Source organism: Siphateles boraxobius, unplaced genomic scaffold, assembly GCF_051911475.1.
Source record: "Siphateles boraxobius isolate OS27281-9 unplaced genomic scaffold, OSU_SipBor_1 37, whole genome shotgun sequence".
Lineage (NCBI taxonomy): Eukaryota > Metazoa > Chordata > Actinopteri > Cypriniformes > Leuciscidae > Siphateles > Siphateles boraxobius.
In genome coordinates, this window is record NW_027508997.1 from 387,128 (window position 1) to 402,988 (window position 15,861).

General features: G+C 49.4%; 1 long non-coding RNA gene and 1 pseudogene across 1 annotated transcript; both read right to left on the bottom strand.

Moving 5' to 3' along the window:
• Window positions 1-15,861, bottom strand: part of LOC143702931 (uncharacterized) — a 42,644-nt pseudogene that overhangs the window by 8,820 nt on the left and 17,963 nt on the right.
• On the bottom strand, window positions 4,372-13,115 carry LOC143702957 (uncharacterized). The gene is made up of 3 exons (XR_013190681.1): window positions 13,007-13,115; window positions 6,740-6,818; window positions 4,372-4,502 (listed from the first exon to the last, which is right to left on the bottom strand). It is a non-coding gene; the product is annotated as an uncharacterized LOC143702957 (long non-coding RNA).

The window sequence follows — 15,861 nt, forward strand, 5'->3', positions numbered from 1 at the left end:
GGAATCCCATAAGTGGAAAAAATAAGGTGGCCAGCCACGCGGGCCATCACTTGTACATAAGCACACATAGGGAATACAGAGCAGCGCGCCGGTCTGTATAGGCACATACCCTACTAGTGCAGCTAAACCAATGAGAGTGAGAGTGATCTGAGCAGGAAGATCTGGGCAGAATACACCTCTCCTTCAAACTGACAAAAGTTTAGCCTGCAAGGCAGGAACCTCTAGGTTATAAAACCTGACAAAGGTAGACGGAGAGCTCCAGCCCGCCGCTACACATATGTCATGGATAGAAATCCCAATGGACCACGCCCACGACGAGGCCACTTCTCTTGGTCTGACAACTGGCTGAAGACCGGTCTGCCCTCGAACAGCGCGCCCCAACCCGACTTGGACGTGTCTCTCGAATGACTTTCCGATTAGAGATGGTTCCCATCATCACTCCCTGCTGGTACCAGTCGGCTACTAACCAGGGCTGCAGAGCCGCTATGCAGGTCTGAGTCACTCTCATTTTCTGGCCGCCAGAAACCCAGGCTCGGCGGGGCGCTCGAGCATTCAACCAGCGTTGGAGCGGGCGCATGCGCAGTAGGCCCAGCTGAAGCACCGCTGCAGCTGATGCCATACAACCCAACATCCTTTGAAATGTTTTCAAAGGGAGAAAGCTGCCCTTCTGGAAAGATGCGGCTAGGTGGCGAACAAGGCGCGCGCGCTGTGTCGATAAACGAGCCGTCATGGTCACCGAGTCCAGTTCTATTCCTAAAAAGGAAATTGACTGGCTGGGCAGTAATGAGCTCTTGGTCCAGTCGACCGTGAGACCCAAGCTTTCCAAGTGACTGAGCTTTCCAAGCACTGTTCTGTGAGATAGCAGTTCTGTCTCTGACTGTGCCAATCGTCCAGATAGTTCATTATTCGCAGCCCCTGAATTCTAAGGGGCCGAGCGCCGCGTCCATGCACTTCGTAAATGTATGGGGTGCTAGGGACAGGCCGAACGGTGTATTGATATACCTGACCGTCGAAGGCGAATCTCAAAAATGATGTGACGGGGTATTATCTGAATCTGAAAATAGGCCTCCTTCAGATCTAGAAAAAATAACCAGTCGCTCGGGCGAACGTGCGCAAGGATTTTCCTGGTCGTAAGCATTTTGAACGGTCTTTTCGCAAGCACTTTGTTCAAATGTCTCGCTCAGAGAAGGAGGTACCTTTTCTATAGCCCCTTTGCACAGCAGCTTTGCTATTTCTGCGTGAAGTAGGTGTGCTACTTCCGCATTCACTATCGTCGCGGTCCAGGCTGGAAAGCGCGGGGGACGGTGAATGAATTGAAGTGTATAGCCCTGCTTTATTGTGCTCAGCACCCATTCTGAAATCCCTGAGATAGTTTCCCACGCAGCTATGTGAGCCGCTAGGGGGCGAATGGCCTCCGGGTTCAGATCGCCGCCATTTGCGGGCTTGTGAAACTGAACGCGGCGCGCGCGCTCGCGCTCTCGGTTCTGGGCAATGGTTGCTCGCTGAAAGCCGAAACCGGCTGATTTATGTGAGATGTCCCAAACATAAGGGATGGGGAACATTTTTTTTTTACTTTTTGATGCGCGAGCAGCGCTCCGTGCAGAAAATCTTCCTGTAAGCGCGAGCGCGTGCACGAGACTTACAAGTGTATTTGACGCCCAGATCATAATGGACAGGGAGCGTCTTATTAATGCCCTGCGTTTTGTGATAACACTTAAACGCGCGGGCGAAGCCTGGGGGGAGGTTTGTGTTAGCAAGCGTGAACGCTCTCTGGCGGGCACGAGACTTACATTCATAACCTGCTTTCTTGATCGTGTAACAGAGCGGGCAGATAGTGGGCACTGGCCTGTGGACACATTTCTTACATTCAACACTCGAGCGGCTTTTCTGCGCTTTATGAGAGTGTGCTCTGTGAGTGACACGAGATTCGAAGTGCTTGTGTGTAGGGGTGAACACTGGGGCGTGGGCACTTTCACTACACTTAAAACACCGACGGCGTGAGCCGGACCAGACATTATAGTCTTTTTGAGATTTCTCTGGGTCGCCGTGAAAACGGCGTTTGTGTGCAGGCGAGAGGGTGAACAAACCGACTCGTTGGCTGCTAAATGAACCACTGCAGTAGCCTGTTTGAAGGGGACTGACAGGGAAATAAACTTTGACGGCGGTCCGGCGGTTTTCGGAGGGGATGTGTCTGTAAGTAAGCGTGAGCGCTCGTGAGCGGGCACGTAACTTACATTCTTAACCTGACATGTATGAGGCTGTTCTGGCCGTGTGACAGAGCGGGCAGAAAATAGGCGTGAGCACAGAGTTGTGGGCACGTTTCCTACATCTAGCACTCAAGCGGCATTTGCGAGCTTTATGAGAGTGGGCTCTGCGAGAGACACGGGGGGTATCGTGTTTGTGTGTAAGGGTGAACACCGAGATGTGGGCAGCTTTTCTACACTCAAGACACCAACAGCGTGAGCCGGATAACCAGACATTATACTCACTTGAGATTTCTCTGGGTCGCCGCGAGAACGGCGGATGTGTGCAGGCGAGCGTTTTGCATTACCGGCTCGTTGGCTGCCAAATACACCGCTGCAGTAGCCTTATCTAAGGGGACTCACAGGGTGAGACATTTCGACGGCGGCGCGCAAGCCCGTCCGGGTCATGCAGAGAGCTCGTGAGGGCTCTGCATGATGCGTGAACGGGGACACGAGGGCGGGGTAGATCTCTTGTAACGTAAAGAGAGCTAGCCGCGCGCTCGTTGGTCGAGCAGAACTGTATAAAAATGTCTGCTCTTACCACGCATCCAGTACGTCGCGTATGTTGATGCCCGTCCGGGTCATGCAGAGTGCTCGAGAGGGCTCTGCATGATGCGCGAACGGCGACGCGAGGGCAGGCTAGCTCTCTTGTAACGTAAAGAGAGCTAGCTGCGTGCTCGTTGGTCGAACAGAACCGGGAACAGTGTTTGTATGAGGGCGCGCGCACAAGTAGTGGGCACGGGACCTACATGTGACACAGATGATGCCGTCCGGGTCATGCAGAGAGCTCGAGAGTGCTCTGCATGATGCGCGAACGGGGACACGAGGGCGGGTAGCTCTCTTGTAACGAAAAGAGAGCTAGCCGCGTGCTCGTTGGTCGAGCAGAACTGTATAAAAATTTCTGCTCTTACCACGCATCCAGTGCGTGACGTATGTTGATGCCCGTCCGGGTCATGCAGAGAGCTCCAGAGGGCTCTGCATGACGCGCGAAACGGCGACGCGAGGGCGGGGTAGCTCTCTTGTAACGTAAAGAGAGCTAGCCACGTGCTCGTTGGTCGAGCAGAACTGGGAACAGTGTTTGTATGAGGGCGTGCGCACTAGTAGTGGGCACGGGACCTACATGTGACACAGATGATGCGACGTCGAGAGCGCGAGGCTGCGTGTTCCTGGCCCCTGGCAGATAGCGCAGATGGGCGGTCTCCAACGCTGAACGGCTCTGCACGAGCCATAGGAAGAGCGAGACATCTTGAAAAAGATGTCTCGCTGCTCTTTTAGGAAGTATAGAACACAGAATACAGAGATAAAAGGATATGTCGCCGGATAGCGTAGCTCGCACGGATGGCTGAAGGTGGCGAAGACGGCCGGCTTCCTCAGCGCTGTCCTAAGCTGGCTGTTTTGCTTGTTTGACGGCGGCGGTGGCTTCTCTCAGATCCAGCGATGTGAAGAGCTCGCTGAAGAGACGAAAAACCAGGGTAGTCAGCCTACAGCCCCTACTTTTATACGCTAACCCACGCCCATTCTGGCGAGCTGTGACGCTATGAAGGCGCAGGCGCCCTTCATTGGGCGTGACGTCACGCCGGGCTCACTGGTAGGCTGCAGCAGTTGCCTGCAGGGCAGCCAATGAGCACGCGAGATGGCCTGCTCTAGGTCTGCTAGCTGCTGCACTGCGTTGACAATGAATACAAAATTATGTATACAGAAATACAGAAGCCGTTATTTCGAGGATGCTAAGTCATCGACATCCGTCGAAGAACTGTTCCAATGTCGAGGATCCTCAGAATTTCAACCAACGACTGAGTCCTTCGTTCGAAAAATATCCCATACACAGGAAAGGATGCATATGTGTAGCCTTCGCGGTCTCAAATCACCCACAATTTCAACAGTGTCTGTCAACACTCGTGGGCGGGGCTTGTACTTAGTGACGTCACTAAAACAGCATTCTGAAAACAGGTCGTTGGGAGACACTGATGATTTATGGGGATTAATAAAAAAGGAGTGAGTGAATTTTTATCACTATTGGGTGGTTGTGTAGACACACTGCCAACACACATTTATGTCCAAACAGCATGCAAAAGTGAATTTTGCATAATATGGGACCGTTAAGCATTATTTTCATACTTATAATTTGTTTCATAAGAGCATTGCCTAAGTTCAGCATGTTGATGGTGAGTGGCTGCAAGTAGCCGAAACCTCTGCCAAATTCCAGCTGGTCAACATCCATTTTTCCCTCCAAAGACACAATCAGCAGTGTGCTCACCCCTAGTTTACACATCAGAAATAGCTTTGAAATAGTTCAAGTTCAGGGTCACAGTCTCTAAACTTGACTTCAATTCACTTTGACTTTGTAAAATGGGGAAAAAGTCCTCCAAAAAAAACATGAGGACTATGCAAGACTACTAATAAGATAAAAGGCATGCTTCCAAATCAAACAAAACAAAATCAATATGAAACCTCAGATTTGCAGATGGAGAGGGAGGGGTAACTATATCCTCTTACAAATTAATTAAAGTTCTGCAATAAGCTGAACAAAGGACAAAGGAATCTCTCCAGTGTAGGAATGGTTGGATCTGTGTTAAAATACTTTACTGTACAATGGCCCAGATTTTTATGATACAGTGATAAAGGCTACTGTATATCCACATTAATCTGGATAAATTGGAAAACGCATCTTTTCCTCTATGCTTTGGCCTTCCATCCACAGAGAGAAGTTTTTAAAGACTTTAAAGTAACACCAGGTAACTTTTCAACCTTCATAATATAGTTCCAAGTCTCTTGTGATGGTACATCGACTAACAATAGCTTGAATGACACGTCTGCCATAGCCTGACGGGGTCTGTAGCGTTTTTAATCGTACTTTTAAACTTCGGGTTTCGGGTAGTAACCGGCGAACAAAGAGAGCTACAAAACTCGACTGCTTTACGGCATATACGTCACTTCCACCACCACTTCCTTAAAATCGCAGGGCTGTCAAGTGTCACGCATTGAGCGTGACAGTCACTCATTTCGGGCTTTTGTCACGCTCTCCCGCCACACATTGTATTTCTCACGCTGAAAAACTATTTGTAATATATTTAATATGCCAAAGCGCCCAAAACTCTGGCCGCGGCGCTCTGACTGTGGAACAGGCATGAATTCAAGCGTGTCTCCTCTGGTGTTGTTCGTCTGGTGTTGTTAGCCAATCAGAAAATAGCACTATTGTATCTGGGTAACATTTAACGCAACAACCAATGACACCCCGTAGTCTGGGGTGTTTTTTTGTCTGCCTGACTGTTACGGATGCCATCTTATCCTCCGTTTATCTTCATGAATCAGGTAATGATTATTTGTCTTGCCTCAAGCTATAATGCAAATCGATTTGTAAAATTTGCAGATTTATGGTAGCTTGATATTCTAATATTGACGATATATGGTTATTATCTACCACTCAAACATTGCATTGAAGTATCATATAGATTCAGTAAAACGGTAACCAATAGACTAGGCTACTATAATGACACTGGCTTGTAAACGTGATCATCGCGATCATTTGTCGTTAGAAAAAAAATAAAACCCATGAAATTATATTCATATGACATGCTGAAATATATGCCACTGTACCTGGGATGAAGACATTTCACATGCGATGCAAGCAGAACACCTGCATGCGACCTCCGCCTACAGTGTTCAGGGCTATCATGGTTGTCAACAAATGCACGATGACAGAGTTTACGACAGTAGTAGAGGACAATACTGTTTCCCAACTGTAGGGGGACCCCGAGAGCAAAAGTTTCCTGGTGTTACTTTAAAACTGTTTTCAAATTTATCCACTTTGAAGAAAGCCTTAGTGTTGTAGTGTGAACTGTGTAAACTGATGATGCATGTTTAGTCATGTGATGCATATTGTACCCATAGATCTATGGTTGTATGCAGTACCGCTGCTAGACATTTTGGTGCCCTAAGCATAATTCCTTTATGGTGCCCCCCGCCCCCGGGAAAAAAAAAAACGTTTATTTTTGCCGGTTTAACTTTAACTTTTTAACGCGCAATCCAACGGAACACTGAGGCGGCGGCGGCACCATCGTTACTTTCTAGAGCAATTAAATACTCTTGTTCCGCCTGTCTTGTTATATACATCCCTAAAAAGTGCCTAATAATATTTCTATAATGAAATAATATCGGCACTATAATTATTATGACTATGATATGATGATTGATTTTTCATTAGGCTATTTTGGTGCCCCCCTCAGCACTTGGTGCCCTACGCACAGCGCGTGATGCGCGTGGTGGGAGCGGCGGCGCTGGTTGTATGTGCTATTCACTTTCATAGTGTTGTTAAAAGATAAATGTGTAGTCAAATCAATTCACCTTTATTTATATAGCGCTTTATACCATACCAATTGTCTCAAAAGCAGCTTTACTGTGATAAACAGTTAAATAATGATCAATGATGAAAACAGAATTCAATTCTGCTGTAAAGCAGTTCTAAAAAGTGAATGCTGGGATATTTTGCTACTTACCACTTCGTTTAAGTCTTTCTGAACTCTCCAATAAACGCTGAATGCTATCATCCAACCCATCTATGAAGATTATTAAAACCTAGACACAAACATACAATTAAATTCCATTGTCTCAGGTTGTCTTAAATGAGCAATAAATATTTAATATGATCTAGGTGTCCAATATGGATCTGAATGATCAAAATACTGAATCTGATTTCCCAACCATATTTGAATTTGTAATCAGTTAATCAGTTAAAACAAGATAAAATAGAAGATATGGCATTGTTGACATGTAAATGTGCATGGTTATGTGTTCAATGTACACAGTAAAGCTGTGGAAGATTAGAACAAGTCTTTTTGGACTTGGGTCTTTGCGTTCTGAAAGTTAATTTTATGCTTCATTGCAAAATTTGATTTCTCATCATGTGACCCAAATGTGAAAATTCTGTCATCAATTACGGACCCTCATGTCGTTCCAAACCCGTAAGACTTATGTTAATCTTCAGAACAGAAATTATGAAATCTAAGAGCTTTCCATCCCTCCAACTGACACTTTCAAGTGTCTTTTTTATTATTTTTTATTATTTACTAATGTCCAAAATGCGTTCATGTAACAACGCCTGCTCTTGCGTCGCTTCATAAAACTGAGATTAAACCACTAGAGTCACGTGGATTACTTTAATTATGTATCTACTACTGTGGCGAGGGGGGCGTGGTTCAGCGGAGTCTGTAGCGGGAGAGCGAGGGCGGAGCCGAGCGGTGAGTAAGTGGGTCAAGTTCAAATGACGAACACCTGTTTGTGATTTCAGTAATTGGCGTGAGGAGACCGCATATAAGCGGGCTGTGCTGATAACGGTGGAGAGAGAGAGACTGGAAGCTCGTGCACGCTGACGATCGGGACGAAATGTTTATGAAGCTGTGAACAGTGGAAAGAGTGCTGCCTCGTTGGTGATCTGAGAAGCTGTAGTCAGCGGGAAGAGTATTGCCTTACATGTGAAAATTGAGTGTTTTGTTTTGAGTTAATTTTGAGAGCGCAAGAAAGCGCTGTGCAAAGAGGATCTTTAATAAAGTGCACGAGCTCCACTACTTGCCGACCCCGAGTCTCCTTCCATCACCCACACACGAACCCTGAGCTACATCACACTGGTGCCGAAACCCGGGATGGAAGGAGAGGCCGCCGCCAGAACCGCTCTGTCATCGCCATTTGCGGACATCATCCACGCGCTCGCGGGACTCCACCAACAACACCAGGAGGCTCTGCTGAAGATGGAGGATCAGCAACAGCGCCGTTTCGAGGCACTCCTCCAGACCCAGCATGAGGACCGCGAGCAGTTCCGGAGCTGGCTAGACCGGGAAGCTCGGGCGTCTACTTCGTCGAGCCCGGCCACGGCCCTTCCCCTCCACAAGATGGGTCCCCAGGATGACCCGGAGGCGTTCCTGGACCTCTTTGAGAAGTCGGCCGAGGCCGGGTGCTGGCCGCCCGCGGACTGGCCCATGCGTCTGATCCCGCTGCTCTCGGGCGAAGCGCAGATCGCCGCCCAGCAGCTGCCAGTCCGCAACCTCCTGGTCTATGAAGACCTGAAACGCGCCATTCTTCAGCGGGTCGGCCGGTCCCCGGAGCAGAGTCGTCAGCAGTTCCGCTCCATGGAGTTCGGGGAATCCGGCCGGCCCTTTATCTTTGCGCAACAGCTCCGGGACGCGTGCCGCAGATGGCTGATGGCCGAGGCCCGCGACGTCGATGGAGTCATCGAGGTGGTGGTACTGGAACAGTTCATTGCCCGTCTGCCAAAGAAGACCGCACAGTGGGTCCAGTGCCACCGCCCGACGTCGCTGGACCAGGCCATCCAATTGGCAGAGGACCAGCTGGTGGCGTGCCCAGGGGTCGGCGAACCCCTACCGACATCTCTCTCTCTCTCTCTCCCTTCTCCCTCTCTCTCTCGCCCTGTCCCTGCTCCCAGGTCCCGAGGTGGCTTTCCACCACGCCCGGCGCCCCGCTGGAGGACCAGCCCTGCAGCTGATCCGGCCCCTGCCCCACGTGCGCCGCCCCGGGGAACCCCATCGATGGTTGGCGGTCCGCCAACCCCGGCCCCTGCGGTCTTCTCACGTCAATCACCTGACCCACTTCCCGCCACTGGGATGGCGGGGAGGCCTGGGCTGGCCTGCTGGCGTTGCGGGGACCCTGGGCACTTCATGGATAGGTGCCCGGTGATGGAGGTCGGAACGCTGGTCAGGGTCCCCGACGCGCCACAGGTTGCCCCCGATCAAGCTGGGTTGTACCAGATACCAGTAAGTGTAAAGGGGGGTACCTATCAAGCTTTGGTGGATTCAGGTTGTAACCAGACCTCCATCCATCAAAGTTTGATTCATCCAGTGGCATTGGATAGGAGCCGCGTGGTTAAGGTGCGGTGTGTGCACGGTGAGGTGGTGGGTTACCCCTTAGTGCCAGTCACTATCCAATTTCGGGGGAAAAAGCATAGTGTAGAGGTGGCAGTTAACCAGCACCTCCAGCACCCGTTGATTTTGGGAACCAATTGGCCGGGGTTTAAAACATTATTGGCTTATTTATGTACGGGTGTTTCTGGAATTAAAAGAAGGCAGGAGAAGAGAGCGGTGATTCAGGTTGGAGAGGCTGTGCCGGGACCCTCGGGGTCTGTCTCAGAGGAACGGAGCGCTTCAGAAAGGGAAATCCTTTTTGAACGCGATGATTTTCCTCTGGAACAGTCCCGAGATGATACGCTTAAAAATGCGTTTGATCAGGTCCGCGTGATCGACGGACAGCCTGTCCACCCAGACCAACCGCTCTTGTATCCTTATTTTGCCGTGATAAAAGATAAGTTGTATCGGGTGACCCAGGATACCCAGACAAAACAAGATACAACTCAGTTGTTAGTTCCAAAGAGCCGCCGGGAAATGCTTTTTCAGACGGCTCACTGTAATCCGATGGCTGGGCATTTAGGGCAAGCAGCTACACTGAATCGTCTAATGACCCGATTTTTCTGGCCAGGCATTCACGAGAATGTGCGCAGGTGGTGCGCGTCTTGTCGTGAATGTCAGTTGGTGAATCCACCAGCCAACCGAAAAGCACCTTTGTGCCCCCTTCCATTAATAGAGGTCCCCTTTGAGAGAATTGCCATGGACCTCATCAGGCCGTTAGAACGATCCGCACGGGGGCATCGCTTTGCATTAGTTCTGGTGATTTATGCAACGCGATACCCCGAAGCAGTGCCGCTTCGCAACATTTCCGCTAAAAGTGTTGCGAGTGCACTGTTTCAATTAATCTCCCGGGTGGGAATCCCGAAAGAGATTCTCACCGATCAGGGCACGGCGTTTATGTCACGCACAATTCGCGAACTGTACGAATTATTGGGTATTAAATCGATTCGTACCAGCGTCTATCACCCACAAACGGACGGCTTGGTAGAACGATTTAATCGCACGTTGAAGGCCATGATTCGTAAGTTCGTACAGGAAGACGCCAAAAATTGGGATAAGTGGTTAGAACCCCTCTTGTTCGCTGTACGCGAGGTCCCCCAAGCCTCCACGGGGTTTTCCCCTTTCGAGCTGCTCTTTGGTCGCCAGCCCCGCGGGGTGCTGGATGTACTTAGGGAAGCTTGGGAGGACGGACCTTCGGATAGCAAAAACGAAATTCAATACGTCCTGGACCTGAGAACAAAACTCCACACGTTGGGGCGGCTCTCTATGGAGAATTTGTTACAGGCCCAGGACAAACAAAGTCGGCTGTACAACAGGGGGGCTAAACTACGTAAATTTGCACCGGGAGATAAAGTGCTTGTATTGCTTCCCACATCCAGCTCTAAATTACTCGCCAAGTGGCAAGGACCGTTTGTGGTCACACGGCGAGTCGGGGATCTCAACTATGAGGTCCTTCGGTCAGATAGGGACGGAGCACATCAGATTTACCACCTCAACCTGTTAAAAAAGTGGAATGAGGCGGAGTCAGCGATGCTGGCGACGGTAGTGAGTGGGGAGGAGGATCTCGGGCCAGAGGCGAATTTAAAGTCTCAATCCTCCGCTCTGGCCATTTGCGGAGATCACCTCTCACCGTCCCAGATCGCTGACATTCGAAACTTACAAACAGAGTTTGCTGATGTGTTCTCGCCCCTCCCTGGTCGAACAAACCTCATACAGCACCATGTTGAGACCGAACCGGGTGTGGTGGTACGCAGCCGGCCATATAGATTGCCTGAGCATAAAAAGAAAGTAGTTCAGGCTGAATTAGAGGCTATGCTGGATATGGGAGTAATAGAAGAATCCAACAGTGACTGGGCGAGCCCGATAGTTTTAGTGCCTAAAACTGACGGCTCAGTGCGGTTCTGTGTGGATTATCGTAAGGTGAATGCTGTATCGAAGTTCGATGCATATCCAATGCCACGGGTGGACGAATTGCTTGATCGGCTCGGCACGGCTCGATTTTACTCGACACTGGATTTAACAAAGGGTTATTGGCAGATCCCCTTGACTCCAATGACTAAAGAAAAAACCGCTTTCACGACGCCGTTTGGATTACACCAATTTGTCACCCTTCCTTTCGGCTTGTTCGGGGCACCTCCCACCTTTCAGCGCCTGATGGATAGAATCCTCCGGCCGCATGCTGCATATGCCGTGGCGTACTTGGATGATATTATCATCTATAGTAATGACTGGCAGCGGCATATGCAGCACTTGCGAGCTATCCTCAGGACGCTGCGAGAGGCGGGGCTCACGGCCAACCCAAAGAAGTGTGCGATTGGCCGCGTGGAAGTCAGGTATCTGGGCTTTCACTTGGGTCATGGGCAGGTGCGTCCCCAAATTGATAAGACGGCAGCAGTTGCGACCTGTCCAAGACCTAAGACCAAAAAGGAGGTTAGACAGTTCCTGGGGCTAGCAGGATATTACAGAAGGTTTGTACCTAATTATTCGGACCTTGCTAGCCCGCTGACTGATCTAACTAAAAAGGAGGCACCAGATACCGTCCAGTGGACGGAGCAGTGTCAGCAGGCTTTCACCCAGATAAAGGCTGCCCTGTGTGGCGGGCCGCTATTACAGGCTCCTAACTTTTCTCTCCCTTTTTCCCTGCAGACTGACGCGTCGGACAGGGGGCTGGGAGCCGTCTTGTCCCAGGAGATGGAGGGTGAGGAACGGCCGGTGCTGTACATCAGTCGTAAGCTCTCAAAGAGAGAGACTATGTACAGCACCATTGAGAAAGAAGCCCTTGCCATCAAATGGGCCGTCCTCACTCTCCGCTATTATCTCCTGGGGCGAGAGTTCACCCTCTGTTCGGACCACGCTCCTCTGCAGTGGCTCCACCGCATGAAAGATACCAACGCGCGGATCACCCGTTGGTATCTAGCTTTACAGCCTTTTAAATTCAAGGTGATCCACAGGCCGGGTGCACAGATGGCTGTGGCCGACTTCCTCTCCCGGGGGGGGGGGGGGGGGGGGAGGCTGCAGGCCGGACGGCTCCCCGGCCTGAGACGGGCGGTGGGGGTATGTGGCGAGGGGGGCGTGGTTCAGCGGAGTCTGTAGCGGGAGAGCGAGGGCGGAGCCGAGCGGTGAGTAAGTGGGTCAAGTTCAAATGATGAACACCTGTTTGTGATTTCAGTAATTGGCGTGAGGAGACCGCATATAAGCGGGCTGTGCTGATAACGGTGGAGAGAGAGAGACTGGAAGCTCGTGCACGCTGACGATCGGGACGAAATGTTTATGAAGCTGTGAACAGTGGAAAGAGTGCTGCCTCGTTGGTGATCTGAGAAGCTGTAGTCAGCGGGAAGAGTATTGCCTTACATGTGAAAATTGAGTGTTTTGTTTTGAGTTAATTTTGAGAGCGCAAGAAAGCGCTGTGCAAAGAGGATCTTTAATAAAGTGCACGAGCTCCACTACTTGCCGACCCCGAGTCTCCTTCCATCACCCACACACGAACCCTGAGCTACATCACAACTACCTTTCTGGGTTTTGAAAGTGCTAGTTGTGTAGACTGTCAGAGTTCATCAAAAATATCTTCATTTGTTTTCCGAAGACAAACGAATGTCTTACGGATTTGGAATGACTTGAGGGTGTGTAAATAATGACAGAATTTTCATTTTTGAAAATTACTAACCCTATAAATATTGCTCTGATTCAAAACTTATTGAGCTCCCTCATAAAGCAGCATTTTAATGGTCATATTTGGAAACAAGCAGCAGCTCATCAAGTTTAGAAACAGTGCTGATATGTAAAATATTTAGTATATAATAATAATAATAATAATAATAATAATCAATTATAGTATACAAACTATTTGCTTACCATGTGTGGGAATATCTGGCACTTCTTTTTTACAGAGGGAATCTAACACTTTCCTTGTGGTTGTCTTCAGTTGTAGAGTATCGAAAGTCTCAATGAGGACCCGTTCAGGTGAACCAGCTATCTCACGCAGCTCAGTTCTTTTTACCTCATTGTCAATCCCAATAGCAGTTGGAACCCACCACCAATCCTGGACGTTAGTGCTGCTTTGAATTTCTCCAATTCGATTCGCAAAGAAGGTTTGGTAGCCATAACTTCACGCTGTATTGCTCCTAAGATGGTCTGGCTGTCAACAAGATGGTACCACTTCTAAATTTGGATCCTGCAATGCCTTTGGAAGTATTTTTTTAACCGGGCAGCAAAGACAGCTCCACACACCTCCGCTTTTACGGCATCGCCCTTATGGTCAACGGGGGTCAGTTTGGCCTTGGATTCAACGAACCTCACGGTAATGCCTTGACTGCAGCTCCAACGCAGATACAACACTGCTCCATACGCATGTTCACTGCCATCAGAGAAGGTGACGACAAAGGGTTCAGCGGCGGCGCCTGGGGGTGTGAGGGGTCTGACAAATCTTACTTGTCCCAGCTCAGCATACTCTTCCAGAAGCTTGATTGCATCCTCCCGAAGCCCTTCCGACAAAGCTGCATCCCAGGTATTCTCGGTTACGCCATAAGTTACTTTTGCCTCTTGAAAGGCTTTTCGCACCAGAATTGCACCTTTTTGCTTTGCAGGAGCCACCAAGCCTAGTGGATCATACAGCCCTGAGACTTGACTTAGAAGTTCTCTTCTGGTGAGTGGATTTGGCGCTAGTGATCTCACTTCCTCCTTTGACAAATCTTGGCCAAGTCTCATCTTTTTCTACTTTTTTGAGAAGTTTAGAGCAATAATGACATGGAGCTTATCATCCTGTTCCGTGTAACCCAGGCCAAGGGCTTTATTGTCATCTTCTGTCAGCTGATTTGGTAAGATCATAGTCTGTGGCTCAGTCTCCTTATCTCTGGACTCTTTCCTATCACTTTGATCGGAGTATACCCAGGGCTTCATGTGGAATCCGCCAGCTTTTAGTATCTGCTCAACTCTAGACGTAATGACTTTCAGTTGTTCCATGCTGTTGTGGGAAATCAGGATGTCGTCGACATAAGCATCTTCTTGCAGCACACGTCGCTCTTCCTTGAGGTGACTGAATATGGGTAAGTTTGCGGTCTCTCGCATGGCCAGTTGAGCAATGCAGCCTGCTGGTTTATCTCCAATATTTACCCTCGTTATAGCATATTCTTCAATTTCATCTCCTCCAGAATCACGCCAGAGGAATCTGTGCAGATGGACTTCTCGGTTTTCCAGCCAGACAGAGTTATACATTTTCCGTATGTCGCCCAAGGCAGCAAAGACTCCATCTTGAAACCTCAACAAGACAGCACGAATGGGGTTGAGCACGTCGGGACCTTTGAACAGCAGGTCATTCAAGCTCAAGCCTCTAAACTTTTGGCTGCTGTTCCAAACGAGCCTCACTGAGGTTGTGACTGAGTGAGGATTTGGAGCGATTAGGTGACTGATGTACCACACTGGCCCGGTCCAGCTCTTAATCACCTCATTTGACAACTTTACTGCAGCTTTGCGATGGACCATGTCATGCACTTGCGCTGCATAGGCAACTTTCCATTTTGGTTCCTTTGCCAGCTGTTTTTCTGTCCTGAGGAATGCTGCTTCAACAGCTCTTCTATTGTTTGGCAGGGAAACTGGATCCTCTATCCATGGATATTTAGCATGCCAGTGTGGTTCCTCACAGTGCTCATCTCCACTCACATATGTTAAGCCATTTTTCACCATTTCTGCCTCTCTTTCTTCAGCGAGTGTCATTTCTTTGCCCCCTGGTTGGCAATTTCCGCAACGGCAACCACCGCACTTGGGCTCACAAGCGGCTCCAATACTGTCCCACTTCCACCATTCCAGGAAGTCTCGCTTGAGGGTTGCAGTGCTAGATTGAGCGGCAGGATGCACGGGGGACTGACGAGTAGCTGGACTCTTACAGGGGAATTCTTCGTACTTAACTGCTGCAGTCCTCATTGAGCGTGCAAAATGAGTCTTTGACATATGTGCAGTTACATCAAGCTCTTCAAAAAGGTCAGGGTGACTACCTCCAATAGTTTTCCCCAGTGGGCCCTCCCAGAGGACAAGATCTCCAACTGCACGAATCTTCTGGGGAACCAGCTGTCCTTCCTTATGGCTTATCAGGAGTTGGATTTCTTTGGGTCTTACCAGCTCATGCAGTGGAACGTCAGGGAATATTCTTTGCAGCTTCTTGGCTGTCACATGCCGATGGATCTCTGCAATACTTTCGAGTCCATAGCACACTAACTGGTATGACTTAAGAGTGCCTCGGGGGGTGCTAACTCTGATCTTCAGCAGGTATCGCTTGGTTTCAACTGATACCTTCATGCCACCGACTCCATGGACCACCAGAGTGACGTCTTCGCTTCGAAGGTTTAATTCATTTGCAGCTTATAGTTCGTATCTGAGGCCAGGTCAATCAAGGTTCCAACTTTTTTTCCAGCATTGGCCGTTACCTCTTGTAGCATCATGATAACTGGAAATTCTTGCAAACCTCTTTCTATTAGAAGCCCCTGCTCACTTGCCCCGGAGTTGAAGGTCCTGGATGTTGAATTGCAGAATGCATCTCGACATTGCTGAGCCAACTCAGGTAACAGCTTGGAGAGGAACTCCTCCTGAGACTCTGTGCACTTTCCACCTCCCACCGAACCAGGTATTGTTCTTCTCTGGGGTGTACTTTTAGTTTCAGCATATGGACACAGGTAATAATGGTGCTCAGGAGTTTGTTCGTCTTTGCATTCCACATT